The sequence below is a fragment of the Salvia splendens genome, chromosome 6 (genome assembly GCF_004379255.2).
Source record: "Salvia splendens isolate huo1 chromosome 6, SspV2, whole genome shotgun sequence".
Lineage (NCBI taxonomy): Eukaryota > Viridiplantae > Streptophyta > Magnoliopsida > Lamiales > Lamiaceae > Salvia > Salvia splendens.
Window position 1 is genome coordinate 17,455,515 of NC_056037.1, and position 22,519 is coordinate 17,478,033.

The 22,519-nt window shown below is 36.1% G+C and overlaps 1 long non-coding RNA gene across 1 annotated transcript; it reads left to right on the top strand.

Moving 5' to 3' along the window:
* The first annotated feature begins 13,662 nt into the window (after positions 1–13,662).
* On the top strand, positions 13,663–14,421 carry LOC121807895. Its single transcript, XR_006052068.1, has 2 exons — positions 13,663–14,094; positions 14,178–14,421. It is a non-coding gene; the product is annotated as an uncharacterized LOC121807895 (long non-coding RNA).
* Positions 14,422–22,519: the final 8,098 nt, after the last annotated feature.

The window sequence follows — 22,519 nt, forward strand, 5'->3', positions numbered from 1 at the left end:
TTTTTTTTAAATTTTTTTAAATTTTTTAAATTTTCACGCGATGTCAACTACGATGTGTAGCCTGCACATCAAATGTCAATAGCCCTGCACATCAAATGTCAATAACCTGCACATCAAATGTCAACAGCTTATAGTTGACATTATATGTGTATAGGTGATATGAATCGTATATGTAGTTGACATTATATATGTGCAGTTGACATGAATTGTATATGTAGTTGACATTATATGTGTGTAGTTGACATGAATTGTATATGTAGTTGACAAAAAAAAATAAAAATAATAAAAAAAATAAAAAATCGAAAAAAAAATTTAATTTTTTTTAAAAAATAAAAAATATTTATTAAAGAAAATGTATGATGAAATTACCATTCTGCCCTTTCACAATTAATTAATGTAAAAATATTTTCCATGTGGTAAATTTTGGACCACTCATTTAATAAAAATGAGTGGCTAATAATGGATCTCAATTCTCAATTAGGCTAAAAAATCTCAATTGATCACAACCATATATATATGATTGTAATCGACATTTTTTAACCTAATTGAGAATTGAGATATATTATCAGACAATTATTTTTTTTAAATGAGTGAAAAAAATAAGTGGTCTACAATTTAACACAAGGAAAATATTTTCAGATTAATTAATTATAAAATGGCAGAATGGTAATTTCAGAATGATAATCTTCAACTACCATCCTTTCCACACTATTTCACACACCGGAGAGTGAAATGTTGGATCTGAATGTTGGCGCCGCCTTCTCCGACGACGACCTCAGCTGCCACAACGCCGCCACCACCGCCGATTCCGTCGCCTCCACGACCACCTCCGCCGCCGAGGTCGACAGCAGCACCTGGACTCCCGAGAAATCCGTCTCCATGCTCAGTTTCTCAATCCTCGACAAGTACGTGATCGAGATCGAGGATGACGTCAGCATCGGCGGGTGCGCACTGCAGCTCTTCCCGATCGCCGATTCGCCGGCGCCGCCTCTGGTTAGGGAGAATTATTGGCTGAATCTGTTGGTGCCGGAGGATTTCGTCTCACTCTTCTCATCAGCCCTGACCGCATCGTCAATTCTTTGAATTCTCTAAGAAAATTATGAGAGAAGGAATCGGAGCTGCGGCGGCTATTGAATCGGAGGATTTACTCTTTAGCTTTCTCAGATCTGGTCAATCCGACGAGGAATTTGTTGTCGACGTCGTGATCTGCTTCATCCTCGCCGGAAGAGACACCACGTCGGCGGTGTGTCAACAGCTTGGTGGTGGGTTCTTCGGATAGCTGCGCAATCGATAATTTGCAGGCGGAGCAGCGAGTGCATTGTTTGGTGGATTTCAGAGGGAAATTGAGGGAATGCGAGAATGGGAAGGGGGGAGGAGGTGGATTGGGGAGGAGAAGAGGCGGAGCTGCCGCTGAGAAAGCAACATCTGGTGGTGGGTGATTTAATTCTTGGATAATTTTGCTGTTGAATTTCGAAATTCTATATAAAATGGTGGTACTATCTTGAAAGCGAGTGGTACAAGTGTTAAAAAATGGCGTGTTTCAATATTTGGATGAAAGAAAACTCTATAATGCCACTATATACAAATAATTATACAAGCTTTTAGACATTTTTATTAGTCATTTACCTTTGATATGCAGACTATTGACCTGTGTTATATGATCATTATGTCAGAACTTATGTCAAATAAAAAAATTAAGATAAAATAGATGTTATTTTTTGATTACAAGAATGGTAAAATAGAAATTATCATTCTACCCTTTCATAATTAATTAATTTAAAAATATTTTTCATATGATAAATTCTGGACCTCTTATTTAATAAATATTAGTGACCAACAATACATCTAACAATTAGGCTAAAAATCAATAATAACCCCATATATATATATATATATATATATATATATAATATATATATATAGTGATCTAGGGAAAGAGCCTCTTAAACCTATAACTAGAGAACAAATCATAGCCACAAGATTAAGAAAATCAAGGGCTAGTATTAATACATGTAATTTTCTAATTTAAGGAGAAATTAATTCCCTCACAAACAAATTTACTCAACAATAACAAGGTGGGGGTATAATTGTCATTGCAGCCAAAATAATGTCATTGGCAAATTCACAAATTCAATTCGTTTGAGAACGAATTCTTCGTTGAGCTCCAAGAATCCGAGCAAGCGGAAGCAGGCGGCGGAGAAGAAGCCATACCTGCAGAGATGGGAGAGGAATCGATGAGTTTATGGATCAGAGAGAAGAGGAAATGATTTCTGGAGAGATGGTAGAGCTCCAGTTGAAGCAACTAGTGATTGCACTTCGCGCAGCTCCGGTGATGCTCCCTGCTCCGTCGACGATGATTGCCCCATTTCTCTGATAAAGAAGGGATTTTTCTGGAATTTTGAAGGTGGGAGTCGTGGGCCAATTTAACTGCCTTTACCGACATCCTTTTATTTTATAGTTTTTGAATCGGTACCAAAAATTAAGGGCGTCCCAAACAATACCCCAGGGGTCATTTTATCTATTTTCCAAAATAAATTGTACTATATTTATTTGTATAGATTTTGAATATGCATATATTTCTGTTTATTTGAGTCAAAATTTAGAGCGATAAACGAAGCTTTGGGGGGGGGGAATAGAATGATGAAAAGCTACAAGGCTGAATTAGAATCCAATTTACGTACAACATTCATCTAATATGATCATAACACATTCAAGTTGAATAATTTGCAGAATGAATAAGGAAGGGTACTTATGGCTGTGATTTTACTTCACTGTGAACAGTAGAATCAAAATAAGAGTGATATCTTTTGTGAACAAGAGTGAAGCAAAATCAGAGTAAGAGTGATGTGTTTTGTAAACAAGAGTGAAGTAAAATCAGAATAAGAGTGATGTGTTTTGTGAGCAAGAGTGAAGTAAAATCAGAACAAGAGTGAAGTAAAATCAGAATAAGAGTGATGTGTTTTGTGAACAAGAGTGAAGTAAAATCAGAGTAAGAGTGATGTGTTTTGTGAACAAGAGTGAAGTAAAATCAGAGTAAGAGTGATGTGTTTTATGAACAAGAGTGAAGTAAAATCAGAGTAAGAGTGATGTGTTTTGTGAACAAGAATGAAGTAAAATAAGAGTAAGAGTGATGTGTTTTGTGAATAAGAGTGAAGTAAAATCAGAATAAGAGTGATGTGTTTTGTGAACAAGAGTGAAGTAAAATCAGAGTAAGCGTGATGTGTTTTGTGAACAAGAGTGAAGTAAAATCAGAGTAAGAGTGATGTGTTTTGTGAACAAGAGTGAAGTAAAATCAGAATAAGTGTGATGTGTTTTGTAAACAAGAGTGAAGTAAAATCAGAATAAGAGTGATGTGTTTTGTAAACAAGAGTGAAGTAAAATCGGAAGAAGAGTGATGTGTTTTGTGAACAAGAGTGAAGTAAAATCAGAATAAGAGTGATGTGTTTTGTGAACAAGAGTGAAGTAAAATCAGAATAAGAGTGATGTGTTTTAAATTATAGTAGTCCATGTATATTCGTTGATTAATATTAAATTTACATTAACTACAATAAAAGCACTGTATCAAATTTCTCTTGTTGCAATTATGACAACTGAAATATTTAATTAACAATTTGTTCATTGCCAATCTCTTTTCTTTTTCGATGATGCTGAAGTCTCCATCAGTTGATCGAAAACCATGCAATGGCAGCCAAAATTGAAGTCTGACTTTACGAACACAAAGAGATCAGAGATCACACTTGAAGCCCAAATTCAAAGAATGAAGATGAGGCAAAGTGGTGGAGTTACTTGGATATATGCAGGAAACGATGCAGATAAATTTTGGCCAATTGGTTTGAAAATGTAACTAGAGAGGGTATGATTATTTACCAGGGTTTGGTTTGCAATTATGCCTTCGTAACCTTAAGGGATAGCCAGCTAGTCTAGTTGCGATATCAAGCATGAGAAAATAGCTATACTTATATATGTCGAGAGTTAGAACTCTCTCCATCGCGCTTGCGACGTCGGTTTCGGTAATGAGATCGGTTATCAACGTCGTTTGGATCTCTTCGTGCAGTTGCTTGAACAATCTGGTGGCGTTGCGCTGCTCTTCAGCGCGAGGGTTGGAGCTTGTTCACCGCCGCCGTCATCTCCACGAACAGCCCGACGGAGGACGCCGTCAGGGGAAGAACCGACGCATGTGCTGCGGCGGCGGAGAGGCCAGCCATGCAGAAGCGAGTTCTCCTACAGAATCGCCTCTTATGAATTTCATAAAATGATTTCCAAAAATACCCTTGGCCTATTTTACATATTAAAATAAATAATATTTGTTCCATTAAGATGTGTAGTTGAGATTTGTTCTCTAGTTATACACTTAACATTAGTTATATCTTGATCACTAACCCATATATATATATATATGGGAGTGTTATTCTCCTATTCATCCCTTAGATCCTTTATTCTTCTTAATATGGGCCGTTAGATCTCATTCATCAACGATCCAGATGATCTGCATTATTACACTATAATGGTGCATTATTAGTCGGTGTGCATTATACAACTGAAAATCTGCATTATTACACTATAATGGTGCATTATTAGTCAGTGTGCATTATTCAACTGAAAATCTGCATTATTAAATAACACGTAGTACCAATCTAACCGTCGGATGATAAAATCATGGGACTTAGATTAAAAAGAACAAAAGAACAAAAGATAAAAAATGAAAATGAATATATCCTATATATATATATATATATAATTGATATGGTGAGGGATTGGTGAGCGATATGTGACGTGGCAACATCATAATCAATTTCCTCTCTCCCCTTTCTAATTTCCTCTCTCATATCTCATCGTCTCTAATTTTCTCTCCCACTCTCCTCTGTAATTCCCTCTCTGTCTCTAATTCATCCTCTCTAATACTGACGCTTCTGTTCTCCTTCTATCTGTATCAACTCTCTCTTTCACCTCACTCCTCTCTCACACCATTCTCTCTTTTCTATCTTAATTCTTTCTTCCCCAAATTACATCACTTCTCGTTCTCAATTCGTCACCCCTAAATTGGAATCTCCATAGTCGATTTCTCCTCTAGTCGCCGCATATTCTTCGCCGGTGCGAGATAGCCAGCGCCTGTACGTCACTACTTCGTCGTCTATCTCTTTCGTTCAACACAATCTCTAAATCGATGACTCGAGCCTCCCCTGTGCGCAGCCATTGACCATCCTCCATCACCGCCGAGACGGGACCCTCGTTCCCAGCCCCTCTCTCTCGCCTGCTGCCGGTGGTTACGCACCGCTGCCGTCTAAAGGCGTGCATCTGGCGTTGCCTAGGCCGTTAGTCATTTATAAAATTTTACAGTCGAAATTGTTCCAAGATTTTTCTGATAAAATTGTACTCATAACAAAATTGATGCAAATAAAAAAATAAATGTCCACGAGGAGAGAAGGCGGAGCGAAGTATTGGAGAGAAGGGGAGCGAAGTATGAGAGAGGAAGTAAGAAATGGAGGAAGGGAATTAGAGCATCTATAGGCGGCCTTCCTCAATAGCCTCGCCCCTTTTTTTTTGTCTACAACCTAAATTTTTTGTCCATAGCCCCAATTTTTTCCTTCATTGCCCTATTATAGGTGGACACTTCCAATAGCCACGAAATTTTAATAACCAATTTTAATTTTAATTTTAAATCAATTATAAGTACTAAAATTTATCGGGCTATATGTAATTATAAAAAACCGGCTATAAGTGAAGAAATTAAAATTAAACACTATATTTTCGTTGTATTAAAGTGGGGGTAAAATTATACAACGAAATATTAATCTATTAAACATCATAATAGTATTCACACTGCACCGGCACCTCCCCTACGTGCCCAAACTTCTTAAACCAAATCGGCCTGGAGTGTGGTATGTGCTGTGCTCCTGCACATATCACTGAAACGTTGGATCAAATATTCATTGCTCCATGGTACGCCCATCTGGATCGGCGCGGAGGCGACTCCGTTACTTGTACTTGCGCCCTCTTTCGGTGCCCAGCGCTCTGCCCCAAATCCTTCATCTTCTATTATCATATTATGCAATATGATACATGCTAACATAATATTTGCGACATCATCTTCGTGCCAAACTCGTGCTGGGCACCGTATAATGGCCCATCGCGCTTGGAGGACACCAAAAGCTCGCTCAACATCCTTCCTAGCACCCTCTTGTTTCCGCGCAAAGTATTGTTTCTTCGGTCCTACCGGTTGGCGAATTGTCTTGACGAATACGGGCCAACGAGGATATATTCCATCTGCCAAATAGTATCCCCTACTGTATTGCGTGCCGTTGGCTACGAAGCTAATTTCTGGACCCTCGCCCCGGCACTCGTCTTTGAAGAGCGGGGATGACTGAAGAACGTTGATGTCGTTGTTCGAACCGGCAACACCGAAATACGCATGCCAGATCCGCAAACGGTAGTCTGCTACAGCTTCCAGAATCATCGATGGATGTTTGCTTTTGAATCCAGTTGTGAACTGGCCTTTCCACGCCACCGGACAGTTCTTCCACTCCCAATGCATGCAATCGATGCTTCCTAACATTCCTGGGAAATCGTGGATCGAACCGTGCATATCCAGCAGACTTTGACATTCAGCAGGGGTGGGCTTTCGTAGGAACTCCCCACCAAATATTTCCCGAATCCCCTTACAAACTGCCTAAGCACCGTGAGGCCAGTCGTCTCACCCATCTGTAGGTATTCGTCGAACATATCAACTGGTCCGTCGTACGCAAGCTGCCGGATTGCAGTTGTGCACTTCTGAAGCGTAGACAGCCCGATCCGGCTAGTGCAATCACTCCGGAGGGTGAAACACCGGTAACGTTCCGCCAATTTCATCGCTATATGGTTGAAAAGGGGTTGCGACATTCTGAATCGCCGGTGAAAAATCACGGGTGGATAACGTGGGTTATCCACAAAGTAATCAGCCATTAGACGTTGGTGCACTCCGCTATGGTCTCGTGGGATGGTCCGCCGACGACTAATCGCACGAGGGATCGCGCCCTCCGCCACTTCCGCCGTGCGTTCCGCCGCTCGCGCCGCTTCTTCCTCCTCGGCCTCGTACTGCACCTCTTGGATCAGATAATTTCACGCGTCGTTCCATAAATCGTCCATTTCAATTTACAAATTCTAGTGAGAGAAAATATGTGTGTGAATAGGTGGAATGGTGTGAAAACAATGAGAGGTGGAGGAGTGGTATTTATAGGTGTAATTTTCAAAATAAATAAATAAAGCAAATGGGGCGGACGTCCATCGTCCGTCGCCCCACTATACGTCGTCCGCAATCGCCCCGGACTCGCCCCGCCCCCTCCACCATCGTCCCGTCCTCGCCCCCTTGTCGTCGACCCCTCTACCGCCCCACCCTCGCCCCCTTTTTTCTATCCGCCCCGGGGCGGACGTCCCCCCACTATAGACCGCCCCGTCGTCGCCCCCTTTTTCCGTTCGCCCCCTTTCTCCCTATAGTGGATGCTCTTAGAGTATCCACTGTAAGGCGAACGTCCCCAATAGCCCCGCCCCCTTTTTTGTCCACGGCCCCAGTTTTTTTGTCCGCGCCAAAAAAATAGGTTTCCGCCACTATAAAGCGGACACTTCCAATAGCCCCGAAATTCTATACCAATTTTGATTTTAATTACACAAAATTCGAAACTGTTTCTTTCTCTCTTCTTCCTTCTTCCTTCTCCAATATCCCTCTAAACCCTAAAAATGTCGAAATTTAAAAAAAAAAAAAACGCAGGGGCGGTCGGCGCGTCCTCGCACAAAACACGCCGAAGCCTCTTTCGCCCCTGAAATTTTGTCCGCCTCGGGGCGGACGTCCTCCCTACTATAATCCGGCGGGGCGGCGGCGGGAAGGGGGCGGCCGACGCGCCGCCCCCATAGTGGATACCCCAGATGAGGAGACGAGAGAGGACAGAGGGAGAGAATTAGTGACAAGGAGAGATGAGAGAGGAAATTAGATAAAAAAATAAAGAGAAAGTTTGATGACACATCACATGTCACTCACCAGTACAACACAGACTATCCCTCAGCATATCAATTCTATATATATATATATATATATATATATATATATATAGGGTTGCGTTAAAGATAGAACCATTCTTAAGTGTAGAACCTAGAACTCTACATATTTTATTCATTGGATGAGGAAAAAATGACGGTCAAGATTAAAAATCATACATATTAGACTATGTTTTCACGACATTCCGGACTCAACATGTGAAAAAACTCACATGTTGATGGAAGAATGAATGAAACGAAGAAGAGTCCATGCATGCTTTATTTTTTCACTTCTCTGCATTCACCCATTAATAATAGTTTTGGTTGTAATGGGAAGTTGCTGTGCAAATCAACACCATTGGATTAAAAGATCTAACGACCTCCGTTTGGCATTTGTTCTACGTTTAAGAATGGTTCTACGCTTAAGAATGGTTCTATCTTGATCACAATCCTATATATATATATATATATATATATATTTATTTATTTATAGGGATGTATTCATTTCTTTTTTGTATCTTTTGTTCTTTATTCTTTTTAATCTCAGCCCCACGATTTTGTCATCCGACGGTTAGATTGGTGCCACGTGTCATTTAATAATGTAGATTTTTAGTTGAATAATGCACACCGACTAATAATGCACCATTATAGTGTAATAATGCCGATTTTCAGTTGCATAATGCACACCGACTAATAATGCAATATTATAGTGTAATAATGCATATCATCTGGACCGTTGATGAATGAGATCTAACGGCCCATATTAAGAAGAATAAAGGATCTAAGGGATGAATAGGAGAATAACGCTCCCCTTTATATATATATATATATATATATATGTTAGTGATCAAGATATAACTAATCTTAAGTGTATAACTAGAGAACAAATCTCAGCCACACATCTTAATACTCCAAATTAATCCTATGGCTTAAATAAACTTTCAGATTTTTATGAAAAAAAAACTTGTCCAAGGGCATTTTGGGAATTCAATACATCAATGTGAATTCATGAATAACATATAATCATCGTGAAATCCATGCGCCGCGCTAGCTGTCTCTGTGGCGGAGCTGCCGCAGGCTCCGCCCACTCCGACGCCTTCTTAGACGGCTCCGGCGGCTGCACCGCCGCCGTCGGTGGTGATCTCGTCGACTTCTTCGGCTCCGGCGCTGTATGCATCGTCCGTCGGTGGCTGTACCTCTACGTCGGACTCACCGGGATCAGCGTCGGCGGGAAATCTCTGAGGATCCAGCGCGGCGCGTTTGCGATTGGGCTAAGCCGACAACCAATCCGATCACCAAACCAGCTACGAAGGACATGTGGAAGAAAATGAGCTAGCTCAGCAGGGTCTGATTTATGAATTCGAAGCTGGTAGTGAGAGAGTGAGTAATGTGGATGGGGACTTGATTCTGACTGTCTTCAACATTTTCTGATTTAATGGCGGATTATAGTTTGGGATTAGTGATTTTTCTGTAGGCTTTCCGCTTCTAATTCTGCCGTTGCAATCATGCTAAGGCAAGAAGTTAAAACAAGGGGCAAATCATTTATTTCCACATGCCTAGTTTTCAACCTGAAGTTTCAAAGTTCTGGTCTTATTTTCTCCTTTAAATATTAAATCCACAACTATTGTCTATTAAGCAATCAATAGGCCGAACATTTTTAAATTATTTATAATTGTGGAAAATAGTGTTTAGCAATCAATCGGCCGAACTTTGCAATTCTCTTAAATTAGTAGACTTTCTTGGTTTATTATTTTTTAATTGTAAAGAAGGAAATACTAATAATTGTTATTTACAAAACACATCACTCTAAGCATGATTTTACTTCACTTTTGTTTACAAAACACATCACTCTTAGCATGATTTTACTTCACTCTTGTTTACAAAACACATCACTCTTATTCTGATTTTACTTCACTCTTGTTCACAAAACACTTCACTCTTGTTCAGAAAACACTTCACTCTTGTTCAGAAAACACTTCACTCTTGTTCACAAAACACATCACTCTTATTCTGATTTTACTTCACTCTTGTTCACAAAACACTTCACTCTTGTTTACAAAACACATCACTCTTATTCCGATTTTACTTCACTCTTATTTACAAAACAAATCACTTTTTTACTTCACTCTTGTTTACAAAACACATCACTCTTATTGTTAATTTACTTCACTCTTGTTTACAAAACACGTCACTCTTATTGTGATTTTACTTCACTCTTGTTTACAAAACACATCACTCTTATTCTGATTTTACTTCACTCTTGTTTACAAATTACATCACTCTTATTCTTATTTTACTTCACTCTTGTTTACAAAACACAAAGAACAACACATAAATGTGAAGTGATCTAATTCCAAACTCAAGCACCATCAAGATTCAAGAAATCAAATTCTCATAATAGTAGTGATAAAAAATATATGCCAGTGCAGCAAACACAAAATTGAAGCAAATTAAGTGCATTATTTAGCAACAATTATCCAATACTGAAACTCTAATCAACAAAAATTAATGATTTCTGTGAGCATGGAAGTAGAATATGACAGCAGCAGCAGTGGCAATGGCTGTGACCATCCACCTCCTTCCACCGCCGATCTCCCTAATCACTATCTCCTTCTCATCAAAGCACATATGCATTTCCTACTCCGCCAAATCTTCCGATTCTAATTTCTCCACAATCCTTTCCAAAACCTGGATTCGCTCATCTCTAGCATCCAATTCCACCATCAGCGACGCCATTTCCCTCAAATTCAGCGTCCGATTCCTGCAGAACGTGACGACGGCGACGCCAACATCGACGAGAAGGTTGAATCGCGCGAATTTTGCAGAAGAGAGAAGAAAAGGATGAATCGCACAATGAGGTTGAATCTCCTGCCGCCGCTGCGACAACGGCAGGTACAAGGCGGTGATGAGGATGGAGAAGAGAAGAAGAGGAGATGAATTCTAATTTGCCGACGTATCATATTTTTGGATATGCAATGACCATTATATCCCTGCCTTGTTATTATGGAGTAAATTTGTGATTGAGGGAACTAATTTCCCCTTAAATTCGAAAATTAATACTAGCCCTTGATTTTCTTGATCTTGTGGCTATGATTTGTTCTCTAGTTATTTGGTTAAGGGGCATTTGCCATAGATCACTACTATATATATATATATATATATATATATATATATATATATATATATATATATATATATATATATATAGGGTTGTATTATATATCAAACTAGTTTAAAACACTAACGCCAAACACATCATTATATAATAACACAGAGTTCATTACAACTTTATTTGTAGTTCATTATAGGGAATTCTGAGATTTAAAAACAATGACATCATCATGCATAATTTAGAAATCTGAAGTTCATTATAAGTTTGTTATTAGTTCATTATAATGGACTCCGGGTTATCATATAATGATGTTGTTCGGCGTTTAAGGTTTATGAGTGGTTTGATATTAATCACAATCCTATATATATATATATATATATATATATATATGTATATATATATATATATATATATAGTAGTGATCTAGGGCAAGTGCCCATTAAGTACATAACTAGAGAACAAATCTCAGCCACACATCTTAATACTCGAATTAATCTTATGGCTTAGTTATTTTTACATGATTGTCGATGCAGAAAGTCGCTGCGAGCAGAGACCGCTCAAACTCCGTTTTGGCGTCGTCATCCTCGATGCCATTTCTGAATTGAGTTTGCGAGGATCTTCCCCCGCTTCATATTTGGGCGATTCCACTTTCATGTGGACTGATTCAGCCTCCTTCAATTTGTTGAAGAAATCCTGTGAGATCGGGTCCTGATCGGCGCTGAAGGATTCGATCTTACTCCGAATCGGCTGATCATGATCAGGAGCGTGAAGAAGTTGATTGGTAGTAGTTTCGACAAATTGAGGAGACGGTTGGGAGATGAAGTAGTTCATGTGGACAACCGAGTAAATCGGCTGCACAGCCTCGTCGCTGATCTCGAGGTAGTCCTCATCGGAGATGAGCTCCCACTCATCGTCAACATCCATTCAACTGCGTAGAACAGAATTCAACAATTGTTTTGAAGTGATTCTGATTGTGATTTTGATATAGAAATAACAGTAGAAGACATTGGGGAATTTGAATTTGGTTTGGTAATTGCTTCTTCTAAGAGATGAATCGTGAAATTTTATCTCATTTTTTATTTAGCATATTTAAAGTGTAATTTTTATTAAGAGTGATGTGTTTTGTAAATAACATTGGAGTAAAATAATGCTAAGAGTGATGTGTTTTGTAAACAAGAGTGAAGTAAAATCATGCTAAGAGTGATGCGTTTTGTAAACAAGTAAAATCATGCTACGAGTGATGTGTTTTGTAAACAAGAGTGAAGTAAAATCATGCTAAGAGTGATGTGTTTTGTAAACAAGAGTGAAGTAAAATCATAATAAGAGTGATGTGTTTTGTAAACAAGAGTGAAGTAAAATCACGCTAAGAGTGATGTATTTTGTAAACAAGAGTAAAGTAAAATCATGCTAAGAGTGATGTGTTTTGTAAAGAGTGAAGTAAAATCATGATAAGAGTGATGTGTTTTGTAAACAAGAATAAAGTAAAATCATAATAAGAGTGATGTGTTTTGTAAACAAGAGTGAAGTAAAATCATAATAAGAGTGATGTGTTTCGTAAACAAGAGTGAAGTAAAATCATAATAAGAGTGATGTGTTTTGTAAACAAGAGTGAAGTAAAATCATGCTAAGAGTGATGTGTTTCGTAAACAAGAGTGAAGTAAAATCATGCTTAGAGTGATGTGTTTTGTAAACAAGAGTGAAGTAAAATCATACTAAGAGTGATGTGTTTTGTAAACAACAGTGAAGTAAAATCATAATAAGAGTGGTGTGTTTTGAAAACAAGAGTGAAGTAAAATCATAATAAGAGTGATGTGTTTTGTAAACAACAGTGAAGTAAAATCATGTTAAGAGTGATGTGTTTTGTAAACAACAGTAAAGTAAAATCATGGCAAGAGTGATGTGTTTTGTAAATAAAAGTGAAGTAAAATCATGCTAATAGTGATGTGTTTTATTAACAACAGTGAAGTAAAATCATGCTAATAGTGGTGTGTTTTGTTAACAACAGTATGGTGTGTTTTGTTAACAACAGTAAAGTAAAATCATGCTAATAGTGATGTGTTTTGTTAACAAGAGTGAAGTAAAATCATGCTAATGGTGATGTGTTTTATTAACAACAATGAAATAAAATCATGCTAATTTCCATCATTTCCTCTTCTTCTATGGACTGATGGATGATCAATCCAAATTTCCATCTAATTGTCCAAAAACTAGAATGGTATCTTATAAAAATGTATCCTTTCTTAAAAAGCTTAGCCATCTAAATAATTTAAAGTAAAAAAACAAATTTAAAATTGAAAAACATAAAACCTCGATATGATTTAATTACATAAAAAAAAAAACCAATCCAACCTTATATATATAAGGCTATTGCCACTGAAATTCATCCACAACATCTTGAAAACAAAAATAAAAATAAAAATGGCAACTCCGGTGGGCAAAGTGCGCGTGGAAGCAATTCAAACAGTGGTTCCAACAATGCCATCAGATCCACGGCAATCGCGGAACTCGTTTTCTGGTGCACACCATGTGAACACCCCTCGAATATCTATCCACCTGCACCAATTCATAATATATGGACATACATAATCATTAGCTCCTTTCATTTTTATCAAGAAATAGAGTGAGTCCAGCTTTTCACCTCAGGCTTTGCGTTTAAGGCAGCTTCGAATTGCTTGTGGAGATACACGATCAATCTCAGCTCCTAGTATCGATAATGGGACCTTCACTCCTGAGATCGATAATGTAGAATTATTGACGGTCACAAGGATTGCTCGTCTACTAATTAAAACTTAGATTTACTTCATAAAAAATGCGCAGAGGGTAAATATGTCATTTCGCTCATTTAATTCGTGAATTTCGCTCCATTCTTTCCCTCATCGTCTGGAGTGGCGGCGGCGACTTTCTGCATCATCGTCTTCAGCAACAAACATCCACACCGCAATCACAAGCTCCGTTTCCGGATTTACACAGACGACAAGGTTAGGATGCGCGGATTAAATTAATTTTTTTGCAATTTTTTTTCTGCGGTGAAGACTGTTTATCACTCCGTCGGTTGTTGCAGAGAAGAATGAAGGTGAAAGGGGCGATTGCGGCGGTGAGTGGAGTTCCGATAAGCAGAGCACGGGTCACTGTGGGTCGCTACTATGATGCAGCTCTCTGATCAGGAAAGGGAAGGAATCAATCGATGTTTGATAAATAAACGGTGCCCTGTTTGTTCATCATTGTCAATCAAACTTTCTTGTGCTAAATTCGTATGTTAAATTGTCAACTACTGTTATTAATTATTATTATTATTATTATTATTATTATTATTATTATTATTATTATTATTATTATCCACTGAAACTATCATTTTATCTCCTGAACTATCATTTTATCAAGTGCAACTATCATTTACCTTCTGAAACTATCAAGTGCAACTATCAGTGGATAAAATGATAGTTTCAGGAGATAAAATGATAGTCTCAGGGGATAAAATAATAGTTTCACTTAATAAAATGATAGTTTCACTTAATAAAATGATAGTTTCAGAAGGTAAAATGATAGTTGCACTTGATAAAATGATGGTTTCATGGGATAAAATGATAGTTTCAGAGGATAAAATGATAGTTTCTTGAGAGAGAAGATGAAGAATGAAGAGGATTGTATTGTGATCATTTGTGATTGTCTTCTGTAAAGAGAGTGAACGAATTGTGCTTCTGTGAATTGTGATTGAAATACATATTTGGTTTGTTTTTTCCTCTTCTATTAATTGCCGTTTTGTGGTGCCGATGGATTCGAATTCCTTGCAGCCGACATGGGTATAACCTGTGGTTCTTGCAGATTAAAAAATATGAAATTTGCATGATCATTCAATTCAAGACTCACGTGAAATGTATATAGTAAATTGAACAAATAGAAATGGATAGAAATAGAGTCATTTCTGGGGGTTTATTACAAAGCAAACATCTCCTAATCTTAATTAATTCCATATTTTAATCCTCGTATATTGGTTTGCTTCTCAGTTTACTAAAATGTGGGTTACATAATATTTTTTGCGTATATTATCTTCAACATTTATATAGGCACATCTTAAAAATTTAAGTATCATATAAAAACAATGAACTACATTTCAAATACCGTCTCCAATCCCATTTTCGAAACCCCATAGTTACACTTGATAAAACTATCATTTTATGAAGTGTAACTATCATTTTACCTTCTAAAACTATCATTTTATCCCTTGAAAATATCATTTTATCCCCTGAAACTATCATTTTATTAAGTGCAGCTATCATTTTACCACATAAAACTATCATTTTATCCCTAAAACTATATTTAAAAAATTAGGGGATAAAATCATTAGGCCCATAACCTCTGGCCGCTCCAAGAATTTGCTAATGCCAAATTGAATGAAACAAACCAACAAAATTATTATCCCCATTGTGTTATGTAATTTTTTAATCAAAATCTCGTATCACCAAGAATCATGGGAAAAAAATATATCATACTTGAATTCAAAACTTAAACCAGAAAATAAAAACAGGGTCGTGTGAAGAAGTTTTTTATGCTTTCCCAATAGTTTGTCAATAGTAATAAGAAGTAGCACTGTTGTTGACAAATGGAAATAACAATTGTAAGGGGACATGCATGTGTATAGTTGCTGCAGTGTTAACTATCATTCCATGAAACTAGTGTAGAAATTAGTGTAGAAATGCATTTTCTGATCAAATCATCCAAGCTGTGTGAACCCCACAGAAATTAGTGTAGAAATGCATTTTCGGAAATTAGTGTAGAAATTATATCATTTTGGACAGTGATGTGGATAAAATATCAACTATCATTTTATTCCATGAAACTATCATTTTATGCCCTGAAACTATCATTTTATCTCATGAAACCATCATTTTATCAAGTGTAACTATCATTTTACCTTCTGAAACTATCATTTTATCCCCCGAAACCATCATTTTATCAAGTGCAATTATCATTTTACATTCTGAAACTATCATTTTATCCACTGAAACTATCATTTTATCCCGTAAAACTGTCATTTTATCCCCTGAAACCATCATTTTATCAAGTGCAACTATCATTTTACCTTCTGAAACTATCATTTTATCCCCTGAAACTATCATTTTATCCCCTGAAACTATCATTTGATAGTGTGTTCTTATATGTATGAATGCAACTTTCTTTTTATTGTTCCATACTGAAACATAAGTCAAATTATTTGTAGAGTGTAGCTATAAAACAAAGAGTTTCATCTCATATTAAAAAATTATGAGAAAAATGACATAATTGCTCTATAAAGGAAAGTCATCAAGATAATTTTAAAAAAATTGTCATTTAAATTACAATTTTTCATGTACTATTAGTCGGTTTTCGTTTACTTTGGGTCAATTTCACAATAGAAAATTATAACTTTAAAGATGATTTTTCAATAGCAAGATAACAACTTTTGAAACTGTAATATAAAATCATAATTTTCAACTTTTTAAAATTATCCCAAAATATCTCAAAAAATCATTTACCTCTAAATAACGACAATCAAATTTCAAAATTTATATATCGACATTTAATAAAGCATACAACAACTGTTATAAATAAAAATGATTAAGGTATACATACATACTAATATATTATGAGCACATTTATATTAACTTCTCGCACTAGTATTCATAATTGAAATTAAAATTTCATAATTTCAGTTTTCGTAATTATCTCAACTTAATGTAAAAAAAAGAGATAAAAATAAATACTTTTCATTTTTGTCAGTAATACAGTACTATTTAATTTATCGATCCCAATAATGACAATATATAAATGCATGTCACCATACTTTTCTGGTTGAACGATTACAAAAATGACAGACTTTTCTTAAAATATTTATCAATCAAAGCCATCGTGTATAAGAGAATTGATTGTGATACGTTAGTGTGAATTTTAACAGTATTCATTTTTATTGTATCATTTTATGTAAAAGTATCATTTTATCATTTGAAACTATCATTTTATCCACTGAAACTATCATTTGAAACTATCATTTTATCATTTTATGCAAAAGTATCATTTTATCATTTGAAACCATCATTTTATCCACTGAAACTATCATTTTATCCCCTGAAACTATCATTTTGTCAAGTGCAACTATCATTTTACCTTCTGAAACTATCATTTTATCCCCTGAAACTATCATTTTACCTTCTGAAACTATCATTTTATCTTCTGAAACTATCATTTTATCATTTTATGCAAAAGTATCATTTTATCATTTGAAACCATCATTTTATCCACTGAAACTATCATTTTATCCCCTGAAACTATCATTTTGTCAAGTGCAACTATCATTTTACCTTCTGAAACTATCATTTTACATTCTGAAACTATCATTTTATCCCCTGAAACTATCATTTTATATCATTTTACCTTCTGAAACTATCATTTTATCAAGTGCAACTATCATTTTACCTTCTGAAACTATCATTTTACCCTCTAAAACTATCATTTTATCTCCTGAAACTATCATTTTATCCCATAAAACCATCATTTTATCATTTTACGTCCACGAATCACGATCACACGAGGAAGAAAGAGAAAAGCGTCACTATCTTTTCCCTTTGGATAAATTGTTAGCGCTTTTGATTTTGATCTCTTGCTGTTCATATTTTATCTCTTGCTGTTCAATAATTGCTCACCCAAATTTCATGTCATCCAAAAATACTTTGTAACTTGCTTCAATATTCATGTCATGTCACCCACATTCTACACGTAAACATTCATAATATTTGAATATAATAGAGATAGATGATTCAATTTCCAAGCTTGGCTGCCAAATGTCATTTACGACAGCGATATGTCACCTCCCCATTATCATATAATACCAAAATATGTGTGTGTGTTTATCATACAAAAGTCGACGACAACAGCTGCATGTATGGCAGTCTGCTTTATTTAATTAATTAGTAGGAGGTTACGTTATCAATTCATACTGCTTTAAAATACACAAAACTAGACGCACTTTACTCTCATCCATCTCTATCATTTTTATCATTTGAAACTATCATTTGAAACTATCATTTTATCATTTTATGCAAAAGTATAATTTTATCATTTGAAACTATCATTTGAAACTATCATTTTATCATTTTATGTAAAAGTATCATTTTATTATTTGAAACTATCATTTTATCCACAGAAACTATCATTTTATCCCCGTTGTTTGAATTTGCAAACTCAAATTCAGCTTCCACGTTGCGGCGAGCTGCAAATTAAGAAAATAATCCCTAAAATTGATCGAAATGATGGAAACGAAGTTGTTTCAAGTGTGTACATGGACAACAACGTTTCTATGTCCAAAAATCCAGCTTCCACGTCGCCACCAAATTCATCAAAATTAGTTTCATGAGATAATTGCGAGATATGGAAAAGTTGTGATTTAATTCGAAAAAGTTAAGGTTTGATGAAAAAAATTTATGGTCAAGAAGAGCCAGGTTAATTTGCACACTGCCTACAGCTAAAGATTTTCGTGACACTGCTGCCTGCCTACCAATGCTACAGTAATTTCTTAGCAACCAAACAAAAATAATGAAATAAATACAGTGAAATGAAAGTTGAGATAAGCTAGTATCTTTTGAATTTTGAAACGTCAATTTTTTGGTTAGTTGTGTAGAATATCGACCACAAAAGAATAACTCCAAAATCTAAAATGTGTACAAAAGAATAACTATCATTTTATCCCCTGAAACTATCATTTTATCTCCTGAAATGATCATTTTATCCACTAAAACTATCATTTTATTCACTGAAACTATCATTTTATTCACTGAAACTATCATTTTATCCCCTGAAACTTTTATCCCCTAAAAAAGAATAGATATTAACAATCCAATCAATTATCTATGTCGAACCAAAATTGCCAATCAATTATCCCCTGAAACTATCATTTTATACCCTGAAACCATCATTTTATCAAGTACAACTATCATTTTACCACCTGAAACTATCATTTTATCCCCTGAAACTATTATTTTATCCCCTGAAACCATCATTTTATCAAGTGCAACTATCATTTTACCTTCTGAAACTATCATTTTATCCCCTGAAATTATCATTTTATCCCCTGAAACCATCATTTTATAACATTTTTATCTAATAGAAAAGCTATATTCACAAATAGTAATCCGGCCTAATAATATAGTACTAATGCTCTAAATATTGAAAGTGAGAACTAACTTAAATTAAAAAAGAATAGTACACGTATTTGTGGATCTGACCACAAAAAAAGAAGGTAATTAATAAGTAAATAATTTGGATCAGCAAATATCCTAACCTATTAGTTGAATTGAAATATACAAATTTCGCTTTGATTTTGTATTTTACATAATTTTTTTAAAAAAATTATTCTAAATGCGTTTTTTACATTGTTTACGTGGCTCGCCGGCCGCAGGAATCGAAATACTACTTTGTTAATTCCGCGACGGAGCTCACTTCTGGCAAGAGGAGAAGAGACGGAGAGATAGAGAACCGAGAGCAAGGGAGAGGGCGAACAGAGGGTAGTGATGGGATGCCGGCAACGGCGCTGAAGCCGCCGTGAATTTGGCGGAGGCGAAGGCGGCAGCGCGGAGGTGGAGAGAGAAATGAGGCAGAGATGAGGAGGAGAACTGGCAGCGGAGACCGACGGCGCTGGACATCGGGGACGGCTAGCCGCGAAATCAAAGACGACGGAGAGAGAGGAGGAAGAAGAAGAGAGGGATTTGGAGTGCAGTGAATCGCTCTCAGTGTTGGTTAGGTTGTAGTCGAAATGACAATTTTACCCTTAATATATCTGAAATATGATAGTTTTATTTGATAAAATGATAGTTTTATTAGATTAAATCTGGACCACATATTTTAAAAATGTGTGGTGGAGATTTAGTTATAGGGTTATCACATAAATATAGGTTATCATTATAATGCACCCATATATATATATATATAATATAGATCGAGGTATAACTAATTTTAAGTGTATAATTAGAGAATAAATCCCAGCCACACAAATAAATACAATAAATATTATTTATTTTAATAATGTAAAATAGGCCAAGGGTATTTTTAGAAATCACATTATGAAATTCATAAGCTCATACGCGATTTATTTCCTTCCAGATTGAGATTGTCGATGTTCTGCTCCTCGTCTAGGGATTTGGACGAAGTGGATTCGGGCTTGGATTTGGAGGTGTCGGTGTTCGAATTTGGGTCTGATGAGGAAGATTTCGTATCCTTACTCTGGTGATCTTGCTGCAGCTGCTTCTTGAGGAGGGCTTTGGCTTCAGATTCCCGCTTCTCCTCCTCGCGCAGCCGCTGGAGTCGTTCTGCTCGATTTCGAAACGCTTGAAAAACTTCTTTCCGCCGACGTCCTGCTCCAGACTCTGTCGTTTCTTCAGCAATTCCTGCTTAAGAATGTCCATAGTCTCGATTCAATTATCGGGAAGATTGGTTCGATTCAAGAGTGCGTAAGTGAACTTAGGATTGGTCGGCAGGCCGACGGCGGCGTCGATGAGGGCGGGCACTACCTGGGTCGATGGGCGCAGCGACGGGGACGGCAATGAACAGCACAGACAAATACAGAGAAATACTCACCTCGAACATAAAATGGGTTCAGATTATTTTCTACTCACCTCAACCAGATCTACGAATGAAGTATACGCATTTCAGTATTTTACAATACTGCAAAATCGAGAAAAATCGGCATAAAAACCATATATTTGAGGTCAGCACGAAAAAAAATTGGCAAATTGGCATTAGCCATTGTTTTTTTAATTAACTCCTATATAAGAGAGGAAATTAAAAATAAACTCCTATACTATAGATAGGATGAAATTACAACTGATGTCAAGAGGGCTCGAACTCGGCACCTCATGCAATAATGTGTAAGCTCCTTGCCGCTAGGACAAAGACTCTCGACTGGTGTTAGCCGTTGTTAAGCACTTGTGAATTGCAGATTCGCAATATTAAGAAGATGAAACTAAAAAAATTGGACAAATTCAGAGGAATCGGGCAAAAACTAGCTTAATTATTCAGCAAAGGCAAATGGATTTCGATACCTTCCAATTCATAACCCTGAAACACATCACTATAACCATGTTTTTACTTCACTAACGTTAACAAAATATATCACTATAGCAAAATATCACAGAAACATCACTCTAACCTTGGAACACATCACTATAACCATGTTTTTACTTCAATGATATTAACAAAATACATCACTATAGCAAAAACTCAAAGAAACATCACTCTAACTCTGGAACAGATCACTATAACCATGTTTTTACTTCACTGATGTTAACAAAATACATCACTATAGCAAAAACTCAAAGAAACATCACTAACACATCACTATAACCATATTTTTACTTCGCTGATGTTAACAAAATACATCAATATAGCAAAAAATCAAATAAACATCACTCTAACCATGGAACACATCACTATAACCATGTTTTTACTTTACTGATATTAACAAAATACATTACTGTAGAAAAAAATCAAATAAACATCACTCTAACCGTGGAACACATCACTGTAACAATATTTTTACTTCACTGATATTAACAAAATATATCACTATAGCAAAAAATCAAGGAAACATCACTCTAACCGTAGAACATATCACTCTAACCATGTTTTTACTTCACCGATGTTAACAAAATACATCACTATAACAAAAAATCAAAGAAACATCACTCTAACCGTGGAACACATCACTCTAACCATGTTATAACCATGTTTTTATTTCACTGATGTTAACAAAATACATCACTATAGCAAACACTCAAAGAAACATCACTCTTACCCTGAAACACATCACTATAACCATGATTTTACTTCAATGATGTTAACAAAATACATCACTATAGCAAAAACTCAAAGAAACATTACTCTAACCCTGGAACACATCACTATAACCATGTTTTTACTTAACTGATGTTAACAAAATACATCGCTATAGCAAAAAATCAAAGAAACATGACTCTAACCTTGGAACACAGCACTCTAACCATGTTTTTACTTCACCAATGTTAACAAAATACATCACTATAACAAAAAATCACAGAAACATCACTCTAACCCTGGAACACATCACTATAACCATGTTTTTACTTCACTGATGTTAACAAAATACATCACTATAGCAAAAAATCAAAGAAACATCACTATAACCCTGGAACACATCACTATAACCATGTTTTTACTTCACTAATGTTAACAAATTACATCACTATAGCAAAAACTCAAAGAAACATCACTCTAACCCTGGAACACATCACTATAACCATGTTTTTACGTCATTGATGTTAACAAAATACATTACTATAGCAAAAACTCAAAGAAACATCACTCTAACCCTGGAACACATCACTATAACCATGTTTTTAC